Source organism: Lonchura striata, chromosome 4 (assembly GCF_050655825.1).
Source record: "Lonchura striata isolate lonStrDom1 chromosome 4, ASM5065582v1, whole genome shotgun sequence".
NCBI lineage: Eukaryota > Metazoa > Chordata > Aves > Passeriformes > Estrildidae > Lonchura > Lonchura striata.
This window is the reverse complement of record NC_140706.1, coordinates 3095858-3108368: the sequence shown is the minus strand read 5'-3', so window position 1 is coordinate 3108368 and position 12511 is coordinate 3095858. Positions and strand designations below refer to the sequence as shown.

At 44.0% G+C, this 12511-nt stretch overlaps 1 protein-coding gene across 5 annotated transcripts in view; it reads left to right on the top strand.

Moving 5' to 3' along the window:
* The window catches only part of PTPRA (protein tyrosine phosphatase receptor type A), a 119739-nt gene that overhangs the window by 28859 nt on the left and 78369 nt on the right, over positions 1–12511 (top strand). The gene's annotated exons all lie outside the window — the stretch shown is intronic.

The following is a 12511-nucleotide window of genomic DNA, read 5'->3' as shown; positions in this document are numbered from 1 at the left end:
TCTTTTTGAGGAAAGGAAGGAGTAAGAAAGTTCCAGAGTAAGAAGCGTTACTCAGGACACTGCTGAATTAAAACCCAACATCCATCAGGGAGTTTGTGGGAAGTTTTTCTGGTCAAAGTTCTTCCCCTGGTCTGACCTGTGGAAAAGATTGAGGAATGCTTTTAAAAATTAAAAATAAAAACCCTACTGTAAGGTTTCTTGTTGGGTGTTTCGAAGGACTCGTTCCAGCCCAGGTGGATTCAGTGCTGGGATGGTGCTGCTGGAGTAGCAGAGGGAGATGTGCCTGTGAAACCTGGGGATTTGTACAAACAAGGTCTTTTCCTAAAGCATTTCTTGTTTCTGTGGCTTTCACAGGTTCACCCTGTCTGGAGAAGTAGTTTGTATTTGTGGTTTGATATTTCCTTAAAGCCTCCACACAAGGTCCTGCCGACACTGCCTGCTTCACAAACATAACCAATTTATGGTTTTGTATAAAAATTCTTTGAACTCATTGCAAATCTGACTTGATACTTCAGTGCCAAACTGAAGCCAATCCTAACTTCTAGGGCTGACTAAATCCTTCCCTTGGAATCTGTGTGATATTTAGCAGTGAGTTTCAGATCTGTTCGTGTGTGTTCCTCTCTGTACTTCACTGAATTTCACATTGTGGTTTGATACCTGTATTTTTAAGTTGGTTTTTAAAATGTTTTTCTTGCTCACTTTTTGATTTGGGGAAAATGTTGAGGTGAACAGCTGAATGAATTAGGGTTGTCCTGTCCAGGGCCAGGAGTTGGACTTGGATGATCCTTGAGGGTCCCTTCCAACTCAGGGTATTCTATGATTATAATTTACTGAGAAGTGGCCCACTGTCCTAGGAGAAAGACTTTGTCTTTGGTGCCTGCTTTCTCCATAGCTGATCCCAGAAAAGAATTAAATTCAATGAGACTGAAGTCTCAGAAGTAACTAATATATGATGCTCAGCATAAACATTAATAGACTAAATTCCATTTATTTTTAAGTTTTTACTAGTTATAAGAAAAGGATTTTTTAGAGAAGCAAGATCTTGAATGTGCCTATCATGGCTTCTGAGCTCTTTGGGGTTGGAATTCAGTGGCCAGCTGGAATCCTGAAGCTGCTGGGATTGGCAGGATATGTCTGGAGCCACATGAAGAGGAGTGACCAAGGGGTGATCTCTGTGGCCACTGCTGTGACTGGCCAGGTGAAATTGTCCCAACAGAATTGCTTGTGTGCGAGACTTTTGTCTTGCCTGATGAAGCCCCATGTGGATGTGACTCTGTTGGCTGAAGTGAAATAGTCCCACAATACCTTCCTTTTAAAATTTGGATTAAAACAGCAGCTTCTTTAACAGAGTCCTTTTGGAATAAGACAGCAAAGTCCACCCTGAGGTGGACTTGGTCAGCTGCCTCAGGTAGTGTGGGATTCCAGCTGGGATTCAGAGATGGAGTGTCAGAGGTGTCCATCATACTCAGAGTCTTTCCTGTGGGCTACTGGAAAGACATTTTGGGCTGAGTGGTTTTTCTCCCTCTGAAAAGTGGGTTATAAAACAGCTGATGGGAGCTGGAAGAGCTTCTGCACCCATTTCTGCTTGTGTTTCTTTATCCATCACTTCCTGGTCGGTGTCACAGGGCCGGAGCATTCAGATTTGGATTGTGTAGGGGAAAAGTGATGCATGAAGCCTATACAAAGCTGCCCACTCAGATTTCTGGGCTTTGTTTGCACGGGTCACATTCACTTTTCACAAGTTACTGTCTCCTTTTTGTCAGCTCTTTCAGCAGTGTCACACATTTATTCCACCTCAGGCAGAGTAGAGTAGTGCAGGCAGAGCAGGGAGCCTGTGTTTGCAGAGCACAGGTGAGAACCTCTGAATTTAGATCTGAAATGTTGATTATCTCCTAAAAGGTTCTTCTTGTGCAATTGGAAACCTTGGGATCCTGGTGGCAGCTCTGCGTAGAGATCATGGTGTTCTCAAATCAAAATTGGCTTAAAATACCTTACTATAGGAGAGGAAGGAGGCTGGGAGGTAGGAACTGACCCACTACCAAAAAGGTGCTATCTTGTCCCAGAGGGATGAGTGGGAACTAAAGAATATTTGGTTGGAAAGATTCTTTATTGGTCATCTCATTCCACTCCCTGCCATGGGCAGGGACACCTTCCACCATCCCAGGGGGCTCCAAGCCCCATCCAGCCTGGCCTTGAGCACTTCCAGGGATCCAGGGGCAACCACAGCTTCTCTGGGCACCTTGTGCCAGGGCCTCAACACTCTCATAGTCAAGAAATTCCTTCTAAAATCTGGGTTAAAATCTGGAAAAAACCCAGTTTTTTCCATCATAATTATTGTCATGATCCCAGCAGGTTTACAGGAAGGGTAGTGGGACAAGCATTCCTGATGCCATGCTAATCCTGAGATGGGAAATGTGGGCAGGATCATCTTCTCCAGATCCTCAGACCACCAGTCCAGGCCCACAGAAATAGCTTTGTTTGGAAAAATCAAGAGCCTTGTTCAGAAATGCTGGAATATCTTTGGAAATTCAGCTTTCAAAATCCTCAGAGAAGCCACCCTTGCTCCCAGCAGCGGGTCGGAAGCTGGGTTTTTTGGGATTGCTGCCAAGCAACATTTCTTGGAAACCTTTCTGTGTGCAGTGTGAACAGCAGGACATGAGGTCTGGGTTTGAACTCTGGATGATAAAACCAGGGAGGTTTTGGCAGGGCTGTGCTCAGATGCCTCATTCTTGTCCTTTCTCCTTGGGGTGTACGGGCAAACTCCTGCCTGGGCTGGCTCAGAAACTTCCATCTGACTTTGCAGCAAAGCTGAATTTTCCACTGACTAGGAAAGTTTTTTGGATTGAAACAGCTCTCTAATATTTTGGATGGATTTCTCCAAGCCATTGACTATACCCAGTCTGTATTTTTGAATGAAACTGGTGCTGAACCTTTCCTGCAGGGGCAAGAATTTTCATAAAATCATGAAATGGTTTGGATTGGAAGGGACCTTAGAGACCACCTGCTTCCAACACAGGGACATCCTCCCCTAGATCAGGTTGCTCCAAGCCCCATTCAGCCTGGGGATTCCCTGAAACCATCCCCTGATTTTATGATTCTTTGAAAATGGATGAAGCTGTAGCCTGGAGTATCAATTACTCCTTAACCCAGGTGAAACTTTCCCCTTCTTTTTTTTTTTTTTTTTTTTCTGTATCGATTCCCCATTGATCTGAATCCCTTCTTTCTTTTTTCTTTTTTTTTTCTTTTTTTTTTCTTTTTTTTTTTTTTTTTTTGGGAAACTATAAAAATTATGTGGAGAAGGAAGGAAAATCTCTTTTCTCACTGCAAGGGCCAAGTCAGCATCTTTTTTTTTAAATCACAGTGAGGGCAATTTGTCAGAAAACCTTGTGGGAAGCACAGAGCTTGAGCCTAGTGGAGCCAAGCTTAGCTTGAACATTCCCTTGATTGGAGCTCTTATCACCAGCAGGAATAGAAATCTTTTTATCAGTGACTTTACGGGATAAGAAGGAGAATTTCCCAAAGGATGGGCTTTTTCCCTAAGTTTCATTCTCCAAGGAGGCCCTGAGAAAAGCAGATCCTCTGGGAAGTTGTAGCTCCAGACAAGTAGGTGCATGCACTGGTGTGCATTCTCACCTGTAGGTACACAGAGAGCTTTCCCAAATTGCCCAGAACCTGAGAAAATGGAGATAAAATCAAAAAGGCAATTGCAGTTAATTACACTTCCAAAGCAACTGGAGATTGGTTGGGATCCTGTGGGATTTCTGAAGCCTCCCAGTGCAATTTCAGGTGCAGTGTGGGCAGGAATGTTTGGTGTCTGTGGTTGGAGATGTCTCAGTTGTGACTGTCACCTCTGGCCATTGGGCTGTGCACAGCACAGATGCCACCACCAAAACACAGCTATTGTCTCATGGCAGATTCCTCACAGAAATTTTGAGTTAAACTTAAAAAAAAAAAAAAAAAAAAAAAAAAAAAAAAAAACCCAACATTTTGTGCATGACTGAACTTTGTTGTTCTTTTTCCACCTACATACTTGTCCATTTCTTCCCATCCTCACCAAAACCTGGCCTGAATTTTGTGGTTTGGGCAATGTGAAAAAGTGAATTTTGTGTTTTGGGCGATGGAAAAAGTTTCAAGAAATCTTGGATATCTCTTTGGTTTGTAGAGGAATTGGTATGTGACCAAAGAAGTGCCAGATGTGGGATGTTCAGGGGGTTGCAGGTGAGGTGGTGTAGAAATCCATTGTCACAGTCAAATGTCTTATTTTCTATGATGTGAGCTTGGAAAATTAAAGGAAGAGCCTAACTTTTAACTCCAGAAGAACCAAAGTCTTGAGGGATTCAGCAATGGGAGTCACAAAATACATAAAGCTGTATGGGACAGTATTTCTTGCTGGGTCCTTCTGTTCCTGAGGGAATTTGGGTCACAAAATACGCTGCTAACTTTAGAATATTGCTTGACCCAACCTTTGGGTCTCCAAGCACATTGTAACCGTGTCCCATCCAACTCATTATTACCTGAACTTGCAGTTTTTGGGAGTTCCATGTGAGTATTTGTTCTGGACTTTACCAACAGCAGAAACACATGACTTTTTTAAAAAGATAACACAGACTTGTTTTTATTCCCTTAAGATGGCAAATCTTTCTTCAAAGAGTCATGAATTAAACACGACAGTGCCTCACAGCAGGTATTAAGGAAAAAAATAATACTTTTTAAAAAGCTTTTGGAATGGTCTTTCCCTCTGGCATCTTCACTCTGGTTCTGCAATCAGTAATTCAAAGGAGGTTTTGTGGGGAGGCGAGATGCAGGAGTTGATCTGACTTCCCCAAGGGTGAGAACTTTGAGAGCTGGGACCTGAGCATTAATCTCTCTAATTCCAGCTCAGCACTTCTCTGTGAGATCATTACTCTGTGTGATTAATCCGTGCAATGCCTCCAAAGCCTCTAAAACCATAATGCTGCACATGTATTGAGGAATGCTGCTGCCAGTTGGAGTATTTGGGAGTCTCCTGCCATCCCTGATGCCTTTTTGCTTCAACATTGAGTTCAGGGGAACATTCCCTGGCCTTGGTTGGTCTTTCTCTGTTCAAATCATCGGGGCTGATGGAGTCTTTTTGGGGGAATTCTGTTTTCATAAGGGACAAAGAGTTCTCAGTGCAAAAATCAGTTGAAATGCATTTGGTAAGCACAGATACAACTGTAGCCATGACAGCATCAGAGTTTTCTTGCAGCGATGAGTACCATGTTGTGTTCTTAAAACTCATTTCCTAAAGACAGGAGAGCAGTAACAGGACACAGACTGTGTTTACAGGCCCCTCCATCCCAAATAACCTCCAGAACCTCTGAGCATTTCCAGCCCAATTTGAGTTCAAAATCCTCAAATCTTGAAAATTCTGTGAAAACTGAGTAGCAGTGGAGGGGAGCGGGGAGAGGGTTTGGGTGGAGAGACCTTGAGACTTCCCAGACTTGATGCAAATTCTGCAGCCTAAATTTACTTCTTAGGTAATCCGTGTGTGATTTTTAGGATGTTGCCAACTCCTCGGCTGAGGTCATGGTATTACCAAAGCCTCGAGTGCGATGCTGGGCAGTCACTTTGCCTTTCCACTGCCTTAACCCCAATTTTTTATGTAGGATGACTTCATCCCCTTTCTCTCAGAGGCACGTGCTGCCTCTTTCACATTTTGCAGATTTACCAGCAGCACCTCACACATCTCAAACTCTTTGTGAATCCCCTCTGCGCCCAGAGCCCTGGGAGTATCTGATGCATCACGTTGCAAAGTGTGAAATTGAAGATTCAGCCCCACTTTGATGCTTTGGCTCAGTGAGCAGCAGAACTAATGTGGCTCAGCATACTAATGAGGGAAATATTTATTGTTCAGGGCCTGGCTGCTGCTGAGCTTCACCCTTGAAAAATTCCCGGGAGGATGGTTTTCCTCTCGGGATGGGCATCGTGGAGTCCTTGGCAAACAACTGGCATGGCAAGTGGCAGGGGGAAAAAGCCCAACTTTCAAGGAAATAGCTCCAAAATTATTATAGTTTATAAAATCATTTTAATTAATTTTTAATTTTAAAATTCTTATCTATTTTTATTAAAATATTCGTTTTACAAAATATATTATTAAAAGTATTTGAAAATGTTTGTTTATAAAAGATTTTAAGGAAGGTAGTAGGAAGGATTGAAGTGGAAATTGTTGCTTTTCATGGAGAGAAAATGAGGGTGAAACTAAGGAGTGGGCTAAGCCCACAGGTCACCACAAAGATAAAATTAAGATGCCATCAGCTTTTGGCATCACTGGGGACATAAAAAATGTTGTTTTCCTTTGGAGAAGCCTTTCTCCAGCACTGTCTCTTTGGGTCACTGACATCTGTTCATTTTGATTGCAAAGGGACCAAAATGAGTGAAAGTGTCACTTTTAACCTTGTCTGGGCTTGGTAGAAAAGCACTTAGAACTAAAAGCTGGTGGTGGTACCTGGAAATACTGACTGGAGAAGGCTTCATTGAGATGAAACCTCTTTATGAAGACAGGACTTCAAAATTCTGTGTGTTTGTCAGGTGCCACATCCTTTGGGCTTTGCTAGGAGAGAGGAATTCTCTACACTCCACAAATTTGTCATCTGGGCAGTTTAAATTCTCTAGGAAGAGGTAGGGGATTACTTGGGAGAATTTTGCTTGCCAGGATAGCTTCCACCAGGAGGGGAGGATGCCGTGGACTGAGGGCTTGTGCACGAGGGTGTGGTGGTTTCTGGGAATTTTTGAGATTTCCCTGGAGGCTGGCCAGGTTGGAGACCCAAACCTCTGAATTATGTGTAATGTAATAGCTGAGTTAATGAAAAATCACAGAATTATTTAGGCTGGAAAAGATCTCAAATATTATTGAGTCCAACCCATTCCCACCTTGTCACCCAGACCAGAGCACCAAGTGCCATGTGCAGTCATTCCTCATTCCTTGAACACCTCCAGGGATGGGGATCCCACCACCTTGCTGGGCAGCCACCTACAATGCTTAACAACCATTTCCATGAAGAAATTCCTTAAAATGAGATCGTCTCCTGAATATCTGTCCTCTTGGCTCAGCTGGGGAGCCTCCAAAAGCCAAGATGGTTTTGGTTTAGGTTCCCTTAGCAATGAAATATGCATCAAAAATCATAAACACAAAAATTCTGCTTGATTTGCTTGTGTTCTCCACATCCAGCTTTTATATCCTTGGGATGATCTTGATTTATTTCCACCAAGAAAAATTCAATTCCTTCTGGACCACGCAGACCAGAACTCAGAGCAGCACCTTGACACGGCGTTGCTCGGGGAACCCAAAGAGTTTTAGGAGCCTGATTGGAAATTCCAACAGCAAACCAGGACTGTTGGCAACCAATTTCCAACTCGAAATCCTCCAGGAGCACAATGCACTACAATTATAGCAGCTTTCCCGGGCCAGGAAACAAGCACAGGCACTGCTGTATTCCTGTGTGTGATATTTCTGACACACAATGTTATCTTGGGGATTGTTATTTGGCTTTTATGTGGCGTGGGGAGGGTGGGGCAGAGGTTAATTGGTCATGTTAATGGTTTTCACGTTGCTAATTTAGGCTCTCAGTGCTGTCCTTGGGTTCGGAGTGAGTTACTGGAATTATTTGTTCTGTTGTGTGCTGTCACATCTGTGGTGTGGGGAGATGGCTCCAGCTACAGCCCAGATCACTGAAAAAGCTCATTCAGTCAAGTTTTTTGGGATTTCTCCTGCTTTTACCATGTTAGAAAGTCCTAATGGGTGGACTTGCTCTGAAACCAGACCTGTCTCTACAGACCTACACCCAGCTGAGGGACAGGAATTACTCACTGTGTGTTTGTTCAAACCCATCTCTGGCAAAATGTCTTTAATTCTCCCAAAACGTGTCTCTTTGGACATGCAGTGCAAACTAGTGCAGAGTTCATGGCTTTGTGGTTCCAGGGGTTTTTTTCCTTCATAGAATTACAGAATTATATAATTGTTTGGATTGGAAAATGCCTTTAAGATCATTGAATGCCTTAACCCAGCACTGCCAAGGCCACCACTAACCCATGACCCCAAGTGCCACATCCACTTGGCTTTTAAATCTCTCCAAGAGTGATGAATCCATCACTGCCCTGGGCAGCTCTGCCAGGGCTGGATGACCCTTTCCATGGAGAAATTTTCCCTCATACCCAATTTAAACCTCCCCTGATGCTACTCGAGGTCACTTCCTCTTGTCCTCAAAATATAAAAAAGCCCCAGAAATTAAAACCCCAAGCCACTGCAACAGCCAAATCCTCAACTTGTTTTGTTTAGTGATCATTCCTAAAATAGTTTTGTTCACCAGAGCTATGGAAATAGGCACCTAATGCATTGGTTGAGGGGTACAGATCAATGAAAAATGAAAAAATATTGGCTTTTTTTGGCTTTTTTGTTTTAATTATTCTTCAGCGTCTGGTGAGAGCAGAAGAATCAGTGAGGAAGTTAAAATTTTGGAATCTTCAGCTTCCTAATGGCTTGAAGTGCATCTTTTGGCATAAACTTAAAGTTAAAAAGTGTTCCAGGCCAGGTTGGACAGGGCTTGGAGCAACTTGGGATAGTGGAAGGTGTCCCTGCCCGTGATGATCTTTAAGGTCCCATCCAACCCAAACCACTTTGTGATTCACAAAAGATATTAAATACCTGTCTCTTTTTCTAGAACCTGAAATGTCACAGCCATCACAGGGTGGTTACAGAAGAAACACACACAACCAAAATTCTGCCGGGGATCAAACTTCCTTTTTATTTATGATGTGCTCCTCTCACACATAAAAAGCTTATTTGCTGAAGATCATTTGCTTTTCTCCAGCCAGACCAACAAGGCTGTGCTCAGGAAGCATCAGAGGGATGGCTTCATTTTATAAAAATAAAAAAAAACAACACTTCAGAGAGAGCTCTTCGTGTTGTGCTTCCTCCATTCAGGACTCCAAGCCTTTCACAAAACTGAGCAGAATCCCACGGGGCCACAGCCATCCCAGGGTGGTGGATTGAATGACTTAAGTATCTTTTTCTGGTCTGATTTGTGACTGTAGCTTGAATTTATTGCCTCCTCTGTGAACCACAGATATGTTTGTTATTTGCAATTACATGGGAAAGAAAAAAAAAAAGGAGCTTTATTTGGATTTTTAAGTAATTCTTGTTCTTTGCAGTGGCATTTGTTGCAGTGAAATCCTTTTATGAGGCTTGTGGGGAGAGTTGGGTTGAAATAGTTTCTCAAAGAGCCACATGACAGGCAGTGGCTCAAGGAAGGGACAGGTTGGATATTAGGAAAATTCCTTCATGGAAAGGGTGGTCCAGCCCTGAGCCTCTAAAAGCCCTGTGGATGTGACACTGCTGGGGGAACAGTGGACTCAATGACCTCAGAGGGCTTTTCCAACCTTAATGGATCTCTGGTTCTAAGCATAAAAATTAAGTTTTTATTCATTTGTGGGGCCAAAGTAGTGTAGCATTCACTCAAGTCAGTTTTATACATGGAATATTTAGCATATTCTTTTTTTTTCTTTTTTTTTTTCTTTTTTTATTCTTTTTTTTTCTTTTTTTTTCTGTAGAAACCCACCTATCTGAAATTTAAACACCAACACAAAAACTGAACTTCAGTTTCTCTTTCCAAAAATTGTCCCCATGACAGGCACCTCATGGTCTGATGTTTATGGTCACCATATTCACACACCTTGAGTCAGCAACCTCCTCCTTGTCACTCAACACAACTTTAAAATGTTCCTGCTGAAAATTCCTCTGTGTGTAATAGTTTCTCTGTTTTGCTTGACTGGATCTGAAAATTTTGTATTTTTAGACCAGGGAGAAACCTGTGGTCCAGATCCAGGGATTAGTGATAAAATACCTTGGAAAAAAAAAATTGGTTTTCATGTTGGTTTCAAATCCATCAATCCCTTAAAAAAGCAGAAGGAGAGGATGCCCAGAGAAGCTGTGGCTGCCCCTGGATTTTTGAAAGAGTCCAAGGCCAGGCTGGACAGGGCTTGGAGCACCCTGGGATGGTGGAAGGTGTCCCTGCCCATGGCTGGGGGTGGAACAGGATGAGCTTTAAGGTCCTTCCCACCCAAAAAATTCTGGGATTCTCATAGGATTTTGTTCCAAAGGACACAGTTACCAACCACGCTCTTCAACGTGGTTTTGGGAGGCTCTGCTGTCTGGATTCCAGTCTGTTGTGAAAAGACATCCAAAATGTGGTGGAGTTGTAGACCCAGTGCATGGAGCAGCCAGGCATGAAAAAAAAATTAGATTGCTCATAAATATTTTACTATATTTTTAAAAACATTGCCCAGTAATTGCTTTCCTATCATTACCTTCTGCCTGCATGAAAATAACATATGCCAGCATGAACCCCAGTGGCAATGGGGAAGGATTGAGTGGGAGAAAATGAAGTTATCTCTTGATCAGTATTTTATTAGCTCAATAATAATATTTTGATTAGAAGTAGTGCACTGTCCCTCAAAGAGGCTTCTTGTGATTTTTGTGCCACCAGAGTTGTTTGAGGAAATCAACACATGACTTAAAAACACCAAACCACTACGACCAAAGGATCATCTTCTAAGAGCTCTGTCATCTGCTTTAAATCCTTCCCATTTCTCCAGCCTGGGTGCCTGGAAGGAAACTGGAGCTCTTCCCTAAGTGGGATTGCTCTGGACATCTTTCATGTAGGAGAGGAGAAGTTGTGAGCAGGGGCAAATCAAGTGGCTTTGAGTTAAGGGATTGTCAACACCCCAGGTCAGGGTGGTCTCAGGGCTACTCCTCTTTCCATCTGTCCTGGCCATGGGCATGAGGTGGCTCCAGTTACAGAATCACTTGGATGGGAAAGAACCTTAAAGACCATCCAGTTCCAAGCCCCTGTGAGGAACACCTTCCACTAGCCCAGCTTACTCCAACCCCATCCAACCTGGCCTTGGACACTTCCAGGGATCCAGGGACAACTTCTCTGAGCACCCTGTGCCAGGGCCCCCCACCCTCACAGGGAACAATTCCTGCCCAATATCCCATCCATCCTGCCCTCTGGCAGTCAGAAGCCACTCCCTGTGTCCTGTCCCTCCATCCCTTGTCCCAAGTCCCTCTCCAGCTCTCCTGGAGCCCCGTCAGGCCCTGCAAGGGGCTCTGAGCTCTCCCTGGAGCCTTCTCCACGTGAGCACTCCCAGCTCTCCCAGCCTGGAGCATCTCCATGGCCTTCTCTGGACTTGCTTTAATAGATCTATGGCTTTCTTCTGCTGGAGAGCCCAGAAAATGCCATTGATCAATGCCTTGGCACCACCCTGCAATTCTTGGCACTGGGATCTGGCTGGAATTACTGAGCTCAGCCCAGGCTCCCTTTCCTCACGCTGCTGGGAAATGTGGAAGAACCCAACTGCATCCCAGGAGCTCTGCAGGTGCAGAAGGGGGTCAGTGAGGGCTGCAGGGTGCAGGTCCTTTGTACCTCCCTGCCCTTCCCTGAGCACTCTCCCCACACTCCCTGCCTGCTGCAGATCACTCCCTTCTGCTGTTGAGAGCCTCTCTCTCCATCCCATGGCTCAGGAGGCAGCGGTTCCCGATGGATACAGCACATCATGGCACTGTGCCACCAGCCTCACCAGTGACCTCAGCAAAGCCTCCCTCCCTGCTCCTGCCGCTTCAAATCGAGGATAAAAAGGCAGTATCTCATAAAAAGGAAGGTCTGAAGGTGATGTTTGCCTGTAGCTCTCTTTGTTGTAGGTGTCTGTATTCCCCACATCCTTCTCATCCTCAGAAATCTAAAGGTTCTGTGGCAGCGTTCAGCAAAGGACTGCAGTGCACAGGGCTTGCAGTGTGCATTTAAATCACCAGGCTACATGCAGAGAAAAAGAGAAACCCTTTGCTCATAAAAAGGGCAGAAAAGGGATCAAGTTTTTTGCATAAATCAAGAGATCTTTGCAGCAGTGCGGTGCCATTGCTTGGAAAATTCATGGGGACCTCAAAGATAAGAGGAATAGGAGTTCTGAGCACCATAGGGTTGTATTTGAAAAACCCCACAGTCCATTGCTTTTTTTGGATGTTAGAGAAAATTGTGTGGGCAGAAGTAGTGGCAGAGTCTCTGCACTTGTATCAGGGAAGCTGCTGATGGGTTTCACCAAATATTTTCATGGTGAATTGAGATTGTGGAGGAGATAAATGATAGAGCTCTCCAGTATGCCTGGAGGTTCCTTGTGAAGGGTGGCAAACTGGATTTCTGGGCTTTGAGGGTGCAGCTATGGGGGAGTTACCAGAAAGACAAAGAGATAAATCCAGCATTACTGCTGGGATGTTTACTGATAGTAAATATATCCATGAAATGTGCAACAAAAAAAACCATGAGTACCGATGCCGAGTACGATGCAAACAGCCACAAATTGGTTAAAAAAATCCCCAAACCCTCAGTGTTTAAAATGAGTTCTGCAGGGTAGAAGAGGTAGAGATGCCAAATCTGGGAGGAGCTTTGATAGCCAGCGTTGAAAAGCTGTTTCCTGAGTGGGAGGCTGGAAGGATGGATCC